At 48.9% G+C, this 13,671-nt stretch overlaps 1 protein-coding gene across 1 annotated transcript in view; it reads right to left on the bottom strand.

Annotated features, from left to right (window-relative positions):
- Positions 1-13,671, bottom strand: part of LOC143986866 (uncharacterized) — a 273,378-nt gene that overhangs the window by 139,048 nt on the left and 120,659 nt on the right.

The following is a 13,671-nucleotide window of genomic DNA, read 5'->3' as shown; positions in this document are numbered from 1 at the left end:
GCAAAGTTCGGCGGGTTGTCCGCCGGACTAAGTCCGCCGGATAGTCTGATCGTGTGTACGCGGAATTAGTCCCATTCTTAAATGACAGAGATCCTGATTGTATCCTCAGTGAGGCTAGGAAACATCCCTCCTTACCGTATTATAACACCATGGTTCACCTGTATCCAGATTTCTCAGCTGAGGTGGAAAAAGAAGCACAAATCTTTCATTGCAATCCAGCGGAAACTTTATGAAAAAAAATTCCCTACAGTATGCTGTATCCTAGTCGCCTGCGCGACCCTCCTGGGGGTTGTGTTCAGTTCTTCGAGAACCTAGAGGCTGCGGATGACTGGTTGGCCACGCTGTACTGATCGTTCGAAGGAGCAGCTCTTTCAAATTGTTCCTGTTCCATGTTCTGGTTATTTGTAGAGATGGGCGAACAGTTCGAGCCAAACAAAAGTTCGACCCGAACTTCGCCCATTTGACAAGTGCCTCGCAATGCACTGCAGGCTTCACAATGCATTCTAGGTGCCTAATTGGATGAAGCCTTGCACCTGCATACTTGCCAACAGTCAGGATTTTCCCAGGACAATCCCGATTTTTGGACTCTCATCCCAATTGGAGTCCGTCCCGATGAAAACCCTGGAATATTGCTTTTGTCAAAGACCGCAGTGGGCTACAAAAAGATGGCCTCTTTCCAGCTTTCCCTTTGTGTTCAGTAGAGAGGGGAGGGGCCCCCGATCCGTGCAGCTAATCAGCTTCTCTCTTCAGTGTACAAGTAGACACTTGTACACAGAAGTCGATTGGCTGCATGGATTGGAGGCCCCTCTCCTCTCCACTGAACGCACGGGAGGAAGACGGAAAATGGAGCTGCCACCAACTCTCCGCCCCATGTGTCCAATGAGAGGGGACACTTATGTAAGAAGGGGCTCCGCTGGGGACACTGATGTAAGGAGGGGCTCTGCTGGGAACACTGGTGTAAGGAGGGGCTATTTAAACCCGGCCGTCTGTTATAGCCGGCAGTGGTGTACAGAGGAGCTCGGGATACTTTTGCATCGTAACGCCAAGGTATTGAACGTCTTGTCTGCGAGATTATAATCAATCATTTTTTTTTTTAATTTTGTGCGTTTGTCATGTTCTGATTTGCATTGTTGTTGTTTGGATTAGGTTACCTTTGGTGAGCAATTTGGCTGTCCTTTGGGGAGGCGTTTGACCTCTACTCAGGAGTAATGATTTTTGCCCCTCCATGTGTGGTGGCTCTTTTTTGAGTGGGGCCCTATTGGGATACCCATATTTGGAGCGACGGGAGTCTTAAAAAGGTGAGAGCTTTTGTATCATGGATAAATATAGACAATAGTTTCTTTCTTTAGCCATTTTTGGGTGCTACAGCACCAATGTTGTGACAAACTCCTTTATATATTATTTGTACACAGACTTCGTTGCTGTCAGGTTACCTTTTATCAGGTGATTGTCCAGTGTATGGTCAACCTGAGCTCCTCAATTCATTCTGATTGTCATACTTATTCATTAGCGGGAGGTAGGTTGCAGTCAGTATTAGAAGCCTGTCTTGACTATGTTCCTCCTTCCCTATATTTATGGTCTATTAAGTTTATTCTAATCTTTGTCCTTTATGACCTGTTGTCTTTACAGGCAATGTATATCTATGATATGGAAGCAAGATTGTAGAAACTTTACCCCTCTCTGCGGGTTATCTGGCACTATATGGACCATTCCTCTGGTGTATGCGCAAAATAGGACCTCTTTTTCTTTGGAAACTATTTCTGCATTGGATCTGATCCCTATGCCCTCTTATTTTGGAGGTAGGGGCTACATGTATTATCATGTTGTGCATTGGAGTATCTGCTTTCAGAGATTTTGTTGGGGACAGGGGGGTTCTGGAGCCACGTAATATTTCTAGTTATATACACATTGGGAATGTATCTTTTTGTACACTGCAATTAAGCATTCTGTGACTTTTTCCTGAAGAAGTCTTACAGGTGAAACATGTAAAAAAAATGTAAACAGTATGATTTAGTTATTTGAACTTTGTATTTCCTGTCATGTTTCTAAGGAGCTACGAGTATGGTTCTACTATAACAGATATGGTTTCATATGTTCTTTTAAATCTGTCTCAATAAACATTTCTTTGTTATTTTATTCATATCTTTGTATGTTGTATTCTGGTATCCTTAAAGTCCCGTATCTCCAACTATTTTCAATTTTCAATAATTGGGATGATGATACCATTTTTCTTGAGGAACTAAACTTCATCCAACACCTTTAAACATACACTAGATGTAAGGAAGGGCTCCGCTGGGGACACTGTTGTAAGGAGGGGTTATGCTGGGGACACTGATGTAAGGAGGGGCTTCGCATGGGATACTGATGTAAGAAGGGGCTTTGCAGGGGATACTGATGTAAGAAGGGGCTTCGCAGGGGATACTGATGTAAGAAGGGGCTTTGCAGGGGATACTGGTGTAAGGAGGGGCTCCGCTGGGGACACTGATGTAAGGGGGGTTCAGCTGGGGATGCTGATGTAAGGAGTTGCTCCGCTGGGGATGCTGATGTAAGGAGTTGCTCCGCTGGGGACTCCAGATGTAAAGAGGGGATCCGCTGGGGACACCAGATGTAAGGAGGGGCTCCTCTGGGGACACCAGATGTAAGGAGGGGCTCCTCTGGGGACACCAGGTGTAAGGAGGGGCTCCACTGGGGACACCAGATGTAAAGAGGGGCTCAGATGTTAGGAAGGGCTCCGCTGGGGACACTGGTGTAAGGAGGGGTTACGCTGGGGACACTGATGTAAGGAGGGGCTTTGCAGGGGATAGTGATGTAAGGAGGGGCTTCGCAGGGGATACTGATGTAAGGAGGGGCTCCGCTGGGGACACTGATGTAAGGGGGGGTTCCGCTGGGGATGCTGATGTAAGGAGGGGCTCCGCTGGGGACACCAGATGTAAGGAGGGGCTCCGCTGTGGACACCAGATGTAAGGAAATGCTCCGCTGGGGACACTGGTGTAAGGAGGGGCTCCGCTGGGGACACCTAATGTAAGAAGAGGCTTTGCTGGGGACACCTGATGTAAGGAGGACTCCACTGGGAACACCTGGTGTAAGAAGGGACTCTGCTGGGGATACCTGGTGTAAGGAGGGACTCTGCTGGGGACGCCTGGTGTAAGGAGGGACTCTGCTGGGGACGCCTGGTGTAAGGAGGGACTCTGCTGGGGACGCCTGGTGTAAGGAGGGACTCTGCTGGTGATGACTGGTGTAAGGGAGGACTCTGCGGGAGACGCCTGGTGTAAGGAGGGACTCTGCTGGGGAAGCCTGACCTAAGGAAGGACACTGCTGGGGACGCCTGGTGTAAGAAGGGACTCTGCTGGGGACACCTGATGGCATCTGGTGGCAAGCGACGGTGGCAAGTGACACGCTCAGGGCTTCCACTGATTCTGCATTATGGTGAGTTGAATGATTTTATTTTATATTACAATGTAATAAGAGAAATAATGCGCTTCAATCATCCTCACACCATAACAACCATGGTGCCGGGATGATTGAAGCGGCAACACCAGGTGTTTGGAGTATCTTTATCTGCTGAGTGTTAAACTTTATGGAATACACATATTGCTATTGTGGTGTAGGATCTGGGCCTGCTGTCCCTTCCTCCCTCTTTCTTTCCTTCCCTCCACCCCTCGTTCATCTCAGACTCAAACCACACCCGCTTTGAGCCATGCCCCATTTAAGCCAAACCCATTATTTTGTTTAAAATATGCCCATATTTCGCTGGTTAGGGGGTCCACTGGTCAGGTGCAAAGCTTCGCCAATTAGCACTGTCAGAGCCCTGATTGGACAATGTGATGATGACTTTCTCCAATCACAGCTCAGTACTCATAGTCCCACCCACACTATAAGGTAACTTTCAATAGAAATCTCTTGTAGTGTGTTAGAGTGGAGATATATAGAACAGTAGGGATGGCCGAACGGTTCGCCCGGCGGTCGTTTCGTGGCGAATTTTGGCTGTTCGCGGTCCGCCCAATCGGCAGACTATTGCCGCCATTCGCCCGGCGGACTTCCGTGTTTACTATGTAAAAGAACTTTGACCTATGATGACACATCCATCATGGGGTACAGGACAGCCAATTGAGACATTACAGCACATGGACACTTGGACATTCCCCCTAACTTATAAATAGACCCGATCCGGCGGCCATTTTACATTCTTTCTTCTGTCACTATAGGGAGAGGTTGCTGTGTGGAGCAGGGAGAGATTGCAGTGACCCAAATCACTAGCTATTTGGTCCACAAAAGTTCTTTTCAGGACTGGTATAGGTGTTAGGTGTAGTTCAGGATATAGGTTTGAGGCAGTGCTGTGCTAGTGAGTGATTGTTGCAGCAGCCTGAGTGTCTTTTGTCAGTGTACAGAAAGGGACAGGACGCTGTGTGCTGCAGGGACAGTCAGTTTAATAATCATTAACTGTTACTATTAGGTCCATAAAAGTGCTATTCAAGTTATTGTTCCAGCAGCCTCTGTTTTGTCAGTTTAAATAGGGACAGGCAGGAAGCTGTGTGTGAGGCAATGAGGGACAGTCAGTTTAATCAGTAGCTGTTACTATTAGGTCCACAAAGGTTCTTTTCAGGACTGGTATGGTAATAGGCTTGTACACGTATAATATTCTTTCTTCCAAATATAAAAAGAATATTATACTTGACTGCTGCCCTTCTGCTGCAGTCTGCTAATCATTCACAACCTACTTGTTCCACAAAGGTCCTTATATGGACTGGTAAGGTCTAGGGTGCTACAGTACATAGGGTTGAGTGAGGTAAAGTCTGCTATTCGTTAAGGACTGGTATAGGTCCACAATACATAGGGTTGAGGTGCACTACTGCTGACTGCTGCCCTATACTGCAGCAGTCCTTCATCAGTATAGGGACTGATGTGCAGTCTGCTAATCATTCACAACCTACTTGTTCCACAAAGGTCCTTATAAGGACTGGTAACTTGGTCTAGGGTGCTGCAGTACATAGGGTTGAGTGAGGTACAGTCTGCTATTCGTTAAGGACTGGTATAGGTCCACAATACATAGGGTTGAGGTGCACTACTGCTGACTGCTGCCCTATACTGCAGCAGTCCTTCATCAGTATAGGGCCTGACGTACAGTCTGCTAATCATTCACAACCTACTTGTTCCACAAAGGTCCTTATATGGACTGGTAAGGTCTAGGGTGCTACAGTACATAGGGTTGAGTGAGGTACAGTCTGCTATTCGTTAAGGACTGGTATAGGTCCACAATACATAGGGTTGAGGTGCACTACTGCTGACTGCTGCCCTATACTGCAGCAGTCCTTCATCAGTAAAGGGACTGACGTACAGTCTGCTAATCATTCACAACCTACTTGTTCCACAAAGGTCCTTATAAGGACTGGTAAGGTCTAGGGTGCTACAGTACATAGGGTTGAGTGAGGTACAGTCTGCTATTCCTTAAGGACTGTTATAGGTCCACAATACATAGGGTTGAGGTGCACTACTACTGCTGAGTCTGACTGCTGCCCTATACTGCAGCAGTCCTTTATCAGTATAGGGACTGAGAGTTTTGTCACAGGGTCATTTAAAAAATGACAGGCAGAGGAAGAGGTAAGCCCTTCCGCAGGGGTGGTAGGGGTAGGGCAGGAGCAACAGGCTTGAGCCAAAGTGGGAAGTTGCAGAAGGTGCATTCAATTACTTAAAAGGACGCACCAGACTTGGTTTAGTGGCTCACTCAGCCTTACTCTTCTGCACCCTCCTCATCCTCTCGATCTGCACCCTCTTCTTCACTCTCTGCTATGTGCACCCCCAAAGACACTACCACCAAAAACACCACCACCACCACATACCTTCCGCTTGAGTCACAGGAATTATTTTCCGATCCATATCAAGAGGACATTTCTGATGCGCAGCCACTCTTGGTATTGGATCAGGAAGAGGAGGTAGCAACAACCGCTACTCAGCAGTCTGACAACAGTACCCAGATCAGCCCAAGGAGGAGGTTGGTCCCCGGGGTTGCTGCTTACTCCGAGATCTCTACTTATAGCGGTGGGGAAGGTGACGTCGATGATGACGTGTCTAGTGATGTCACGTGGGTGCCCATAAGAGAGGAAGAGGAGGGGAGTTCAGAGGGAGATATGGACCAGCAGATAGGGAGGAGAAACAGGAATAACTTACATTGCACAGGAGGGACAAAGCAGACTGCTAATATATCAGGAGCGAGTCATCGACCATGTACGGTCACATCTGGTGCTCCCAGGACACCGGCACATGGCTCCGCAGTGTGGGCTTTTTTTAACGTGTCCGCTGCTGACAATAGCGTTGCCATCTGCAATCTTTGCAGTCAACGCATTAGTCGCGGTAAGCCCAACACTCACCTAGGGACGACCGCCTTAAGCACATGAGCAGCCATCACCGAGCCCAGTGGGAGCAACGGAACACACAAAGCCACACTCCAGGCTCTCACCGTCCAGCCTCGTCTTCTACTTCTCCTTCTCCTCTCTCCTCACAATTGTCCTCCACTCCACCTTCCATCACACCAAGCTCACGTTTTTTTGCAAAAAGGCAGGCTTCCGTGGGCCTAATGTTCGAGCGTAAAAAAATGATGACGCCGGATAACCCTCTTGCCCAACGGTTGACGGCTGGCTTGTCAGAACTCATAGCCCGCCGACTACTGCCATATAAACTGGTGGACTCGGAGGCCTTTCGAAAATTTGTGGCCATTGGAACACCACCATGGAAGTTCCCAGGAAGGAAGTATTTCTCAGAGAAGGGCATCCCAGAGCTATATGGCCATGTTCAGCGGCAAGTGAATGTATCTCTGGCACACAGTGTCGGTGCCAAGATACATCTGACCACAGACACGTGGTCTAGCAAACAGGGGCAGGGAAGGTATATCACTTTTACTGCCCACTGGGTGAACCTTCTGACGGCCGTCAAGCATGTAACCCGTGGCACCCGTGTAGATTTGGTTTTACCGCCACGGATTGCATGCAGGCCTGGTTCTTCTTCTCCTCCTCCTCCTACTCCATCCTCCTCCCTCTCCTCCTCGGCTGACTCCTCCTTTTCCGCTGCTAGCGTCTCTTCCGCTGCGCCGCCCAAGCTCCCCAGAACCTATTCAACATGCCAGGTGAGACGTTGCCATGCCGTGCTGCGTCTGTTGTGCCTGGAAGCCAAGAGCCACACTGGCCCGGCACTCCTTTCAGCTTTGCGTTCACAGGCAGATCAGTGGCTAACACCGCTCAATTTGACAGTTGGTAAAGTGGTGTGTGACAACGGTGCCAATCTGCTTAGCGCATTGAAACAGGGCAAAATCACGCACATGCCATGCATGGCACATGTCTTAAACTTGGTCGTGCAGCGATTCGTTGTCAAATACCCTGGGGTCCAGGACATCTTGCGGCAGGCAAGAAAAATCTCGGCCCATTTCAGAAGATCTTACACGGCCATGGCTCGCCTTGCTGACATTCAGCGGCGACACAATCTGCCGGTCAGACCCCTTTTTTGCGATTGCCCGACGCGATGGAACTCAACCTTCTATATGCTTGATAGGCTGCTCCAGCAGAAACGTGCAGTTAACGTCTACCTGTATGAACTCTGCGGCAGAACAGGTTCTGGGGAGCTGGGGGTTTTTTCACCGCGCCAGTGGCTGCTCATGCGCGATGCATGCAGACTTCTGCGGCCATTTGAGGAGATCACCAAACTGGTCAGTCGCAGCCATGGCGCCATCAGTGACATGGTACCTTATGCCTTCTTTATGGAGCGTGCATTGCGTCGTGTCATTGATCAAGCTGTGGAGGAGCAGGAGTGGGAAGATTAGGAAGACGCAATGCTGGATGAATTCCCAGGGGGTGCTACTCTATCTGAGACAAGTGAACAACAGGAGTCTGAAGAGGAGTCAGAGGAGGATGGTGCCGGGGCGGATGAGGAGGAGCAAGAAGAGCATGCTTTAAACCTTTCTGGGATCCCTGTTGTGCATGGATGGGGAGAGGAGAATGAAGAGGACGACATTATCCTGGATGATGAGCAGGAGCCAGGCCACCACACCGCTTCCAGTTTAGTGCAAATGGGGGCCTTCATGCTCCAGTGTTTTAATAGGGACCCCCGTATAAAAAGCATAAGGGTCAAGGACCAGTACTGGGTGGCAACGTACTTAGACCCCCAGTACAAACACAAAATGGCGGAAATGTTACCGCCGTCACAGAGGGCTGTCAGAATGCAGCACTTCCAGGCCTTGCTTCGAGAAATGCTGCATTCTGCTTTTGCGTGCGCTGGCAGAGGAGCAATTCCCACTCCCAGAGAAGGAGTTGCGGGTACCAATCCAACAGCGCCTGCAAGAAGAGGCCGGTTTGAAGATGTGTTGGTGACTTCGGATATGAGGTCATTCTTTCAGCCGACCCATCCACAGGTGTCATCCGGATCCAGCATCAGGGAACGCCTAGACCGTCAGGTGTCCGACTACATCGGGTTAACGGCCGATGTGGATGCTCTGAGGAGTGATGAACCCCTGGACTACTGGGTGGGCAGGCTTGACCTCTGGCCAGAGCTTGCCCAATTTGCAATCGAACTGTTGGTTTGCCCCTCATCCAGTGTCCTGTCTGAAAGGACGTTCAGCGCAGCAGGGGGGATCGTGACCGATAAGCGTACTCGCCTAGCTCACGACAGTGTTAACTACCTCACATTTCTAAAAATGAATGAGGCATGGATCTCGGAGGAATTCAACACATGTGACCAGTAGACCATGTATATGTCTATAAACAATTTTTTTAATCGAGCACACAGACCTTCTTTCTTAATTTGGCTCACTTCCTTGTCCAAAAAAAGCACACCGTACTATATGCCCGTACCCTCCTGTTTGAAGAGGTTGAGCGGTGTCATATTTCTACTGGGGCTGCTTATTATGAGGGGCTCCCACCATCCCTGTGCTGACTTCCTCCTGGGGCTGTACCTCTGCTGTGCATATTATGAGGGGCTCCCACCATCCCTGTGCTATGCTGACATCCTCCTGGGGCTGCTTATTATGAGGGGCTCCCACCATCCCTGTGCTATGCTGACATCCTCCTGGGGCTGCGGGGCTCCCACCATCCCTGTGCTGTGCTGACTTCCTCCTGGGGCTGTACCTCTGCTGTGCATATTATGAGGGGCTCCCACCATCCCTGTGCTATGCTGACATCCTCCTGGGGTTGCTATTTATGAGGGGCTCCCACCATCCCTGTGCTGTGCTGACTTCCTCCTGGGGCTGCTTATTATGAGGGGCTCCCACCATCCCTGTGCTGTGCTGACTTCCTCCTGGGGCTGTACCTCTGCTGTGCATATTATGAGGGGCTCCCACCATCCCTGTGCTATGTTCATTATGAGGGGCTCCCCCCATCCCTGTGCTATGCTCATTATGAGGGGCTCCCACCATCCCTGTGCTATGCTGACTTCCTCCTGGGGCTGCTTACGGTGCAGGTGTCAGTGCTGTATATCACGGTGCTGCTGTCAGTGCTGTATATCACGGTGCTGGTGTTAGTGCTTTATGTCACGTTGCTGATGTCCGTGCTCTCTATCACGGTGCTGGTGTCAGATGACTCTATCACGGTGCAGGTGTCATTGCTGTATGTCACGCTGCTGATGTCAGTACTCTCTATCACGGTGCTGCTGTCAGTGCTGTATATCACGGTGCTGGTGTTAGTGCTTTATGTCACGCTGCTGATGTCAGTACTCTCTATCACAGTGCTGGTGTCAGATGACTCTATCACGGTGCAGGTGTCATTGCTGTATGTCACGCTGCTGATGTCAGTACTCTCTATCACGGTGCTGCTGTCAGTGCTGTATATCACGGTGCTGGTGTTAGTGCCTTATGTCAAGCTGCTGATGTCAGTGCTCTCTATCACGGTGCTGGTGTCAGATGACTCTATCACGGTGCAGGTGTCATTGCTGTATGTCACGCTGCTGATGTCAGTACTCTCTATCAAGGTGCTGCTGTCAGTGCTGTATATTACGGTGCTGGTGTTAGTGCTTTATGTCACGCTGCTGATGTCAGTGCTCTCTATCACGGTGCTGTTGTCAGATCACTCTATCACAGTGCAGGTGTCATTGCTGTATGTCACGTTGCTGATGTCAGTGCTCTCTATCACGGTGCTGGTGTCAGATGACTCTATCACGGTGCAGGTGGCATTGCTGTATGTCACGCTGCTGATGTCAGTACTCTCTATCACGGTGGTGCTGTCAGTGCTGTATATCACGGTGCTGGTGTTAGTGCTTTATGTCACGCTGCTGATGTCAGTGCTCTCTATCACGGTTCTGCTGTCAGTGCTGTATATCACGGTGCTGGTGTTAGTGCTTTATGTCACGCTGCTGATGTCAGTACTCTCTATCACAGTGCTGGTGTCAGATGACTCTATCACGGTGCAGGTGTCATTGCTGTATGTCACGCTGCTGATGTCAGTACTCTCTATCACGGTGCTGCTGTCAGTGCTGTATATCATGGTGCTGGTGTTAGTGCCTTATGTCAAGCTGCTGATGTCAGTGCTCTCTATCACGGTGCTGGTGTCAGATGACTCTATCACGGTGCAGGTGTCATTGCTGTATGTCACGCTGCTGATGTCAGTACTCTCTATCACGGTGCTGTTGTCAGTGCTGTATATTTCGGTGCTGGTGTTAGTGCTTTATGTCACGCTGCTGATGTCAGTGCTCTCTATCACGGTGCTGTTGTCAGATCACTCTATCACAGTGCAGGTGTCATTGCTGTATGTCACGTTGCTGATGTCAGTGCTCTCTATCACGGTGCTGGTGTCAGATGACTCTATCACGGTGCAGGTGTCATTGCTGTATGTCACGCTGCTGATGTCAGTACTCTCTATCACGGTGCTGCTGTCAGTGCTGTATATCACGGTGCTGGTGTTAGTGCTTTATGTCACGCTGCTGATGTCAGTGCTCTCTATCACAGTGCTGCTGTCAGTGCTGTATATCACGGTGCTGGTGTTAGTGCTTTATGTCACGCTGCTGATGTCAGTACTCTCTATCACGGTGCTGTTGTCAGATCACTCTATCACGGTGCTGGTGTTAGTGCTTTATGTCACGCTGCTGATGTCAGTGCTCTCTATCACGGTGCTGTTGTCAGATCACTCTATCACGGTGCAGGTGTCATTGCTGTATGTCACGCTGCTGATGTCAGTACTCTCTATCACGGTGCTGTTGTCAGATCACTCTATCACGGTGCTGGTGTTAGTGCTTTATGTCACGCTGCTGATGTCAGTGCTCTCTATCACGGTGCTGTTGTCAGATCACTCTATCACGGTGCAGGTGTCATTGCTGTATGTCACACTGCTGATGTCAGTACTCTCTATCATGGTGCTGCTGTCAGTGCTGTATTTCACGGTGCTGGTGTTAGTGCTTTATGTCACGCTGCTGATGTCAGTGCTCTCTATCATGGTGCTGCTGTCAGTGCTGTATATCATGGTGCTGGTGTTAGTGCTTTATGTCACGCTGCTGATGTCAGTACTCTCTATCACGGTGCTGTAGTCAGATCACTCTATCATGGTGCTGGTGTAAGTGCTTTATGTCACGCTGCTGATGTCAGTGCTCTCTATCATGGTGCTGTTGTCAGATCACTATCACGGTGCAGGTGTCATTGCTGTATGTCACGTTGCTGATGTCAGTGCTCTCTATCACGGTGCTGCTGTCAGTGCTGTATATCACGGTGCTGGTGTTAGTGCTTTATGTCAAGCTGCTGATGTCAGTGCTCTCTATCACGTTGCTGTTGTCAGATCACTCTGTCAAGGTGCAGGTGTCATTGCTGGGTCACGCTGCTGATGTCAGTGCTCTCTATCACGGTGCTGGTGTCAGATGACTCTATCACGGTGCAGGTGCCATTGCTGTATGGCACGCTGCTGGTGATCATCTCCTGCACCCTCTTCTTTGCCTACCCTGGTCCCTGACCTTCCCTCTCCTCCATTGCCTTCATGCGCTCCACAGTCCTGAATTGTCACAACAATTTCACATATAAAAAAAGAATGCTTGTAGTTGTCGATCCCAGATTCACCTCATACATGTGTTATGTCATTGGCCATGTGGTGGGACTATGTTTACACAGCTATTAATTATTTTGTGGCTGCAAATTTGACCTGCAGGTTTGCATAGTTCGCCTCCCATTGAAGTCAATGGGGCCCGCCGTGAACGTTACGGTTCGCGAACTATCGGCCGCGTTCGCGAAACGTCCCGTCGGAAGTTCGTCCATCACTATAGAACAGGGCTCAGTTTTCTACTAGCAATTAGTGTGTTAATTTATTGTGATTTTGAGTGTAGAGTGTTAGTTTAGTGTTAGTCTAGTGTGTGAGAATAGAATGTCAGTGTAGTGTGTTAGTGTAGTGCAGTGTTTAACACAACTTTATATAACATTTGACTCTGAGTGCAGAGTGTTATGCCCTGTACACACAACGGGACTTTCCAGCAGACTAGGGTCCAACGGACTTCCGGCGGACTTTCCAAATGAACAGACTTGCCCACACATGACCGGACTTTCCGGCAGACTAGGTCCGCCGGACTTCCAAATGAAGGGACTTGCCCACACGGACTAAAGTCCATTCATTTTGAACGTGATGAGGTACGACGGGGCTTTTATCGGCGAGATTGACAACTTGCGAGCCCCATCGCCTGGTATGAATTTTAGGGTGAACCCCCTATGCTGAAAAAATGGCGTGGGGGTCCACACATAGTTAGTCAGGTTGAAAAAAGACAGTCCATCCAGTTCAACCACAAAAAAAAATATAATAATATCATACCAGTCCATATACCCAGTTCTATACCCACAGTTGATCCAGAGGAAGGCAAAAAAAAAACAGCACAGCATGATCCAATTTGCTAAAGGGAAAAAATTCCTTCCTGATCCCCCGAGAGGCAATCGGATTTTCCCCGGATCAACTTTACCTATAAATGTCAGTACCCAGTTATATTATGTACACTTAGGAAATAATCCAGGCCTTTCTTAAAGCAATCCACTGAGCTGGCCAGAACCACCTCTGCAGGGAGTCTATGCCACATTTTCACAGCTCTTACTGTGAAGAAACCTTTCCGTATTTGGAGATGAAATCTCTTTTCCTCTAGACGTAAAGAGTGCCCCCTTGTCCTCTTTGTTGACTGTAAAGTGAAGAACTCAACACCAAGTTCACTATATGGACCCCTTATATATTTGTACATGTTGATCATATCCCCCCTTAATCTCCTCTTATCAAGAGTGAATAAATTCAGTTCCTCTAATCTTTCCTCATAGCGGAGTTCCTCCATGCCTCTCATCAGTTTGGTTGCCCTTCTCTGCACTTTCTCCAGTTCCCCGATATCCTTTTTGAGAACTGGTGCCCAAAACTGAACTGCATATTCCAGATGAAGTCTTACTAATGATTTTAACAGGGGCAAAATGATATCTCTCTCTGGAGTCCATACCTCTCTTAATACAAGAAAGGACTTTACTCGCTTTGGAAACCGCAGCTTGGCATTGCATGTTATTATTGAGCTTATGATCTACCAAAACCCCCAGATCCTTCTCCACTATGGAATCCCCCAGTTGTACTCCACCTAGTATGTATGATGCATGCATATTCTTAGCCCCCAAGTGCATAACTTTACATTTCTCAACATTAAACCTCATCTGCCACATAGTCGCCCAATTAGACAGAGCATTGAGGTCGGCTTGTAAATTGGAGA

Source organism: Lithobates pipiens, unplaced genomic scaffold (genome assembly GCF_037356315.1).
Source record: "Lithobates pipiens isolate NorthernLeopardFrog02 unplaced genomic scaffold, aLitPip1_a1.2 Scaffold_18, whole genome shotgun sequence".
Classification (NCBI taxonomy): Eukaryota; Metazoa; Chordata; class Amphibia; order Anura; family Ranidae; genus Lithobates; species Lithobates pipiens.
Note: the sequence above shows the minus strand (reverse complement) of the source record. Positions and strands in the feature narration are given on the sequence as shown.